The sequence below is a fragment of the Rhineura floridana genome, chromosome 1, assembly GCF_030035675.1.
Source record: "Rhineura floridana isolate rRhiFlo1 chromosome 1, rRhiFlo1.hap2, whole genome shotgun sequence".
In the NCBI taxonomy this organism is placed as follows: Eukaryota; Metazoa; Chordata; class Lepidosauria; order Squamata; family Rhineuridae; genus Rhineura; species Rhineura floridana.
In genome coordinates this window covers 235857786-235865378 of record NC_084480.1, presented here as the reverse complement: position 1 = coordinate 235865378, position 7593 = coordinate 235857786, and positions in this window count along the sequence as shown.

Sequence of the window (7593 nt, the reverse complement as noted above, 5' to 3'; positions counted from 1 at the left end):
TAATACCTTCGGTGGAAGATAACAGAATGTGTGCCTCTTTGTGACTGTAATCTCCCTGAAATAAATCAGGGAGCCATTGTGAGTGGAAAGGACTCTCTGACTTCCCTCTTCATGTGCAAAGAACTCCGATGGAAGGGGCCACAACACATTGGTAGAGCACATGTATTGTGTGCAGATGGTCCCAGATTTGAGCCCTGGCATCTCCAGGTAGAGCTTGAAAAGCCTCTTGTCTGAAATCCTGGAAAGCCATTGCCATCTGGGGTAGTCAGTAGTACTGAGGTAGACCTGCATAAGGCTGGTGGTGGTGGTGGTTGTTTTTACATTTATTGCCCACCCTTCACTAGTGGGTCCCAGGGCGGCTCACAAAATATAAAACAAATTATTAAAAACAGTTTAAAGCAAATATTGTGTCCAGAAATGTCAACACTACAGGTAAAGCAAACAAATGCTCTCAAATCAGATACAACCATACTTATCCAAGATGAATGGATATGAATTGACATTTTTGTGGTCTGATCAACCAAAACAGCAATGCTGGTCTGTGTTAACAGCAATGCATTCTCTCTCTCTCTCTCTCTCTCTCTCTCTCTCTCTCTCTCTCTCTCACTCACTCACTCACTCAAACTCTTGGGCTTCTAGGCAAATAGCCAGAACGTAGCAATATCTTAGTGACAGAAACCATATAAGCTTAAGCAACACCCTAGAGCGCAAGAAGCCCCTTGAGAGCCAGGTTCTGCTCACTCCTGATTAATTTAACTTTTACCAATATTACAGAGACTGACAGTTGAGTAAGTGGAAAATCCCAGTTTAATCTAGTGTTGAGTGCGCTGCAGACACGAGCTCAGACAGCTTGACCTACATTTAACCCTGCTCAGCAGGAATCTCTTTGCCAGAAAAAAAAACCAGTTTTATTCTCACTGTGGAAAAGATCCCCCCCCCCCGGTGTGTAAGCATGTACATACTCCCTGTACATTTGTGGGGAATGTGACATTTCCCTTCTTGAAATGCTTCACAGATTGAGGATCAGGGCCACTTCAGCACTACTCAGTAACGGGTAACAGTGTGATTCTAAAATCTTACAAACAATAATGTTAAAAATCCATTTAAAACCTCAGTTTTGCAGGTCAATATTGAAGCACCCCAGGAATGGTCATTCCATTGTGCTCCTGTCTGATAAGAAGAAACCATTTCTTATTCCCAACCTAATTAAATCAAAGCACTCAGATTTAAGACAGTTCAGTTGCCCCTGAAGTAGGTACGACCAATTGACACCACAGTTTAAAGCAGGGGATTTGGATTTAACCTGATTTTGGCTCATTGACATAAATGAGATTACATATTTTTTTAAACCCAGCCTTTCAGCTTAACTGGGCTGCAAATTGGGATGTGCACTCTTCTTAAAGTCAGACTCAATTTAACATTTGAAAAGTACACCTCTGTTATGGTGGGTTAATGCTCTCACTGATGAGCACTGCAGGAAGGGGCAGAAGCAAGAGGTGGCAATGCACTGAATTTGCCTAGTCTTCATCAAAGGCATGTAGTTTAGCACAGAATTCTCCTTCCACCTTTCTTCCCTCCCATCTCATTGCATCATCACTGGATACCCATTTCTAACTGTTCTTTCCTTTTTCCAGACTCTATTGGTTCATAACATAATGATAGGCTGCGTCTTATGGCTGCAGCCTACAAGTTGGTGTGCTTGAGGCTAGCAATCCATAAGATCGGGATGAATCTTTTTTATTTATTCAGTTTTGAGATTTATAGCCCACTCGTGGCTCCAAAAGGAGCCCGAAGACAGCAAACACAACATTACAACAATCAATAAAACATCCAGTGAAATACATCAATAAAACCAGAAGCTGTACAGCAACCATAACAATCTAATTATTAGCCAGAAGAATACCATAACAATGTCAATATCTCTCCTTCTCTCCCCCGTGAGATCCAGTACAAAATCCAGTGTATTTGCTTACAGAATTTTGTGCAAGTCCTCTGCAAAGAGACCTTCATAACATAGGTGACACGGCTAAAATGCCCTAGCTAACCCTAACCTTCTTACTAGGCAAACTAGCTAATGTTGGACTGCACAATAAGCATAATCCCACAAAAGAACAATATACCTGAAAGATCTTCACAGGTACCTACCTGGATCTTCTTTGAATTTTTAAGTTGGGACATTTGAATGTATACGTTTGGAAGATAACATCCACATTTTTATCAATTGTTCCTCATCTATATCCTCTTCTCCCTAGGCTCTAGCATATGAAAGCACCTCCATGGCAGAGGCAGCCAATGCGGTGCCCTCCAGATGTTGTTGGTCTACAATTCCCATCAGACCAGCCAGCAGCCACCAAAGCTACCCTTACCCTAAGGTACTATTTGTTATAACTAAGATATCATCTTTAAAAACACACACTAAATGAACACTGGGTGTAGACCAAAGTTATACATGATTGTCTTCAGTAATGAAAAGCTGTTGACTTCTCCTTTTGTGGACCTCACATTACTTATGTAGTGTTGGGCAGCGTCTCTATTACCTATTCTAGCCAAATGTATGTGTCTACATAGGTCCCCTTAATCAGACAGTAAAACTCGTATCATCATCCTGTATGCTTTTAACAATTTTAAAAAAATCTCAATTCTCTTTCTTAAAGAAAAACTTTTTTAAATGTACATTGTCTCTTGCAATTGTCTGATCAATTAATCAGGCTGGGAAACAAACTCAATGTTACACGCTTGCTTGCAGGCTTATGCAATCAAAATGTATTCTTTCTACTTACAGAATCATCCTCATCAAAATAGCCAGATAATTGCTAGAGGTAATTAAGATTATGTAATTATTATGGGTGACAATAAATGATTTATGCAGAAGGATGGAGCTTCATTTTTATTAAGCTAAACCCCTGAAGGGGTCACATATGTCCAGAAGACTAGAACGTTAAACAAATGTGACAGAAAAGTCATAGAAGAAAGAAAAACACATAGGCTGTGCCATTATGAAAACAGATTATAATCTATTGCATGAAGATCATGTGCAGTTTAAATAGCATCTCTTTGTTATAGTGAGACAGAATCAGTGAGACAAAGTGAAAGTTTACTTTTGACTAGAGGTTCATTAGATACAACTTCCAAGCTGTTGAACTCCCAGATACTCTAGGGACATAGGGGGTAATCTGGATAGGCTGCGATTAAATTATTGCCTTTGTGGGTCTTATTTGGAGTTTTAAGATTCAAAAGTTCAAGAACTTTGTTACAAATAAAATAAGAATAAAAGTTAAGGTAATCATTGTCCCCAGTTCTAGCCAAGTGTTGTCTTGCAAAAGGCAGAAGTGGCAATTATGAACCCAAACTAGCCCTGAATTTCTGAGTTGCAATTCAGACATGAGGTGTAGTCCCCATTGAACCTGGCTTGAAAGTTGGCTTGATCCCAGTCAGGCTAAAACATGAGATGCATTTGTATTTTTGAATGAAAGACTTTGAGGTGGGGTGGTGGCTGTTTGACCCATTCCCTCTGGCCATTTTTCTTCCCAAGATTGCCCCATAAAATGATTTTCTCAGTGCACAAGAAACTCCCACTCCCACAAATAGCCATGCATTTATGCCACAGGTGGAAAGCCAGTGTGTGTGTGTGTGGGGGGAGGGGAACCATTTTTGAGCAGAACAGCTGGCTGGAGGAAGGGTTAAGTGTGGTCTTTGCACTGTTGCTTTACTCTGCAAGACCTAAAACTTTTATAGATGTTACTAGCTCAAGTAACATCTGTAAATGTTTTTGATGTTGTGGTTGGTTGTTTTTGCTGTTCAGGGATGTGTGCTGCCTTGTAGTTTTTAAAAAATGGCAGAGGAAGAATTTGTACAATTGCTATCATGTGAAGTTTCATACTCAGTAATACTTTTCTTATAGAGATACTGAGACTTGGGTGACTTTTTTTTTCCAGCAAGGAAGAAATACCATTTACAGAAACTTTTGACTTCAACCACAAAGATAATTCAATCCAATTCTTGTCAGGAGCTGGAAACCTACGTAATGGTATTCTGGACAAAGGATGATGCATCTTCATCTCCAATTAAGGCTATTCCAGCAAAATGTGGCTTAGCAACATTTGATGCATTCCATCTGCAGGTTTTCAGTGTCTTACAATCTGGTCTCATAGGCCAAAAGACATATAAACAGTGAACTAGTAACACTTTAAAACTGTTCTAAGCTGAAATGTGTGCAGTGCTTCTTGTATAAGTGTTCAGAACAAAAACCATAGCAATACTGGCGGCGGGGTAGGGTGGGAAATCTACAGTTGCTTGTGGATCATGGTGTAAAAAACTTACCCATGACATCTCACCCATTCCAAACTCTGAAACATTCCAAGTAAAATCCCTGTCACAAAGCTTGTTTGTTCATAACAATTATAGACAGAAACTTGTCAACCTAGCACTGCTGAAATACCAAAATGTCTCATGCCGCTTTAATTCTAAAATCAGGGTCAAAACAGTGTGTGCATCTAAATGAGTATTTTGTATTATAGCTAAAGCCATTGTTAAGAAATTAAAGCAATTCTAAGCTTCAAAGAAAGTTGAGGCCGCTGGCTCCGGCAGGTGCCCCTTTCTGTGCATGGAAAAGAAGGTCTGCTGCTGGTAGTGTCCTAGAGTGTTCCATCATTGCTGTTCATCAGAAACACAGCCTATATACATCATTTTGGGTGAAAGCTGTGAAATTGCAGGATCTTAATCCTCATTCTCCTAGCATACCTAAAACTGCTCTCCCCATTTGTGCCTGGGCTGGCCTGAAGTAGCTTGGCCTACGAAATGCCAATTTCTCCACCATGCAATGTCCATCATCCCTACCATTTTATGATTGCTCTGTTGGTTGAACTTGGATTGATGGCTTTGATATTTGTTATGTACAAATATAATGAGATATTGCCTGGCAAAGGTCTTGATTATTCTCTTTTCAACACTGTGGCTTCAGCTGTTGAGGAACTTATTTCACTAGGGATGTCTTCAGATTATGTCTTTTTTTTTTTTTTTTTTTCAATAATTTTTATTCAGATTTTCATAAAACATACAAGACAAAATCATAAAACATTCAAAGACAAAAAACAAAATCAAAAATAGTTAAACGAAAAGAAAAAAAAAAAAAACAAAAATAAAAAATAAAGAGTAAAATATTGACTTCCCATTTGTCAAAGATCAAATCAGTTATAAGTCTATAATATATAACAATCCTGTCTCTTAAGTCATATTATAAAATCACTTTCCTCCAGTAGTTATCTTACTTAATCATCAAATCTCATAAACATTACTTTATTCTTTCCACAAAAAGTCAAAGAGAGGTTTCAATTCTTTAAGAAATATATCTATCAATTTTTTTTTCCAGATAAGCATATCGATTAATCCATCTCATTACTAATTATGATAATCTTATTGTTATAACCATAGTCAAAATAAACATTTCAATTAATCCATCACATCAGAATCTGTTAGGTTCAGTAATTTCAGTAGCCATTGTTCTATTATCTCTATTAGTTCCATTTTCCATCTTCCATCTTCAGTAGTCTTGTTAAGTCCAGTAATTTCAATATCCAATCTTCCATTATCAGTATTCCATAATAATCTTGCTGTCAAAGCCATAGTCATATAGTAAGAGTCTGATGGGAATTACCTCTATCCCAAATATTTTCTTGCCATCCATTCTGAATAGGTTGCTGAAATACTGCTGTAAAATCATATCTCTGTTCTTTTTTTCAAAATACACTGGGTCATCTCTTAAAAGTTTTTCCATTGTCACATGGCTGCAGTTAATTCCATAGATTTTCTCTATATTGGGCTCCATCACATCATTCCAGTCCAGAAGATAATCCATGCCATTGATAACTTTATCTCTAGAATCTTCATTAATTTCTTCAGAGATAACATTGAGTTCCAAACAATAGATTTTATTTCTAAAGTCCATAGACTCCAAATCTTGTTCCTGTTCCACATTTGTTCCAATCTCCGGGATCTCCTCTCTCACAGGGACCCCTATTCCAGTCTCCAGGGTCTCCTCTCTCACAGGGACCCCTGTTCCAATCTCCGGGGTCTCCTCTCTCACAGGGACCCCTTCCAGGGTCACCTCTCTCACAGGGACCCTTATATCTTTAATTTCCTGCTTCATTTTACTCAATTCAATTTTCGTTATCTCAATCTCATCCATTATTTTCTGAAACATAGTTATTTCCAGATTCTCAGCCACTTTCTTAATTGCCATTTTAAAAGAAAAATATAGGAAAACCACTTCTTATTTCAGCAACAATTGGGTTAATACTCCAAACTTGGTGACATCACAGTATAAACAGAGCAGACAGCCTTATCTCTCCAATAGTTAAGTAAACAAAATGCAGTTCCCAGGATCGAAACAATTAATGGCAATCGTCAAGAAACAGATTCGTCAAAATAAAATAGACCAAAAAGAGAGTAGTCTCAAAACAGTATAATATTTTTCAAAATAAAAATCTGGAATAGAAATCCCTCTTCTGTGTATATCTTTAGAATGCAAATCCAGGACAGCTTTTTGCAACAAAAACAGAGATAAGCTATTAATTAGTGCGTAGCAGAGAGAAGTTACGGCTCCCCAGTGAGATGTCAAAAACCGATCAATCTGGCAAATCTCTTTTAAACAGCAACAATTTAAGTCAAGTAAAAGAAAAATATAGAAAGAAGGGTGCTTGCCTGTTAGTGCGTTCTCTCTTAGAAGATAAGATGAACGTTCGCTTTAACAGATAGAGCTTGCTGTTGAAAATCCGTCCCACCTTCGTCGGCTGGACCTCGTCCCATAAATTAATGAGATCTGGTCGTCCCAACAAAAATAGGCTTTGAGGTTAATCTCTTCGTTTCTCCCTACCCGGGAGAAGTTTAATCAGTCAAAAAAAAAAGAAAAAACTGACTGATATATCTGAATAAGCTTCTTTTGAGGCAGGAGCCCGTCTCAAAAGCAGGCACAGGCTAAGTCACCCTTCCCGGAAGTGTCTTCAGATTATGTCTTAAGCAGAATGTTATGATTCAACTAGGGGGGCAGAAGATAATAAGGTGTATAGACTATATGTTTACAAGGTACAAAGCGATAACATTGAATTGAATACTGAATGTTTTCCATGTATTTTCTAATGTCTGATCCATATATTTTTGGAGAAATTTGTTGGAATTACTATGTTATTTTGTTGGAAAAATTACTGACTTGTGCTTATCTGTAATATTAAAATAGACTCCTGTCACTGAAGAAATAATGGAAAGCCATGATTAGTGGGCTCCTGCTAGAAAGCAAGTTCCCTCCCCCACAAATTGACCTATGTTAATTCATATAGAATACATGAGCACAGAAGCTGCTGTACCAAGTTGTTTGTAGAACAGAGAAGCTTGTAAAGACACTGACAGTGGGTTGCTATCTCCATTTATGAATTCCATCCCAAAGAGAAAATGAAGATAATCACTGTGTTAAAGAAAAACAGTTCAAAGGAAAATTTGTAGGAGCAAACTAGTTCATAGGGAACAAGGGACTAATGCTTGTGATGCAATTTGATATTACAACCTTTTCACAGGCAAAAGTTTAATTTTCAGAAGAGTATC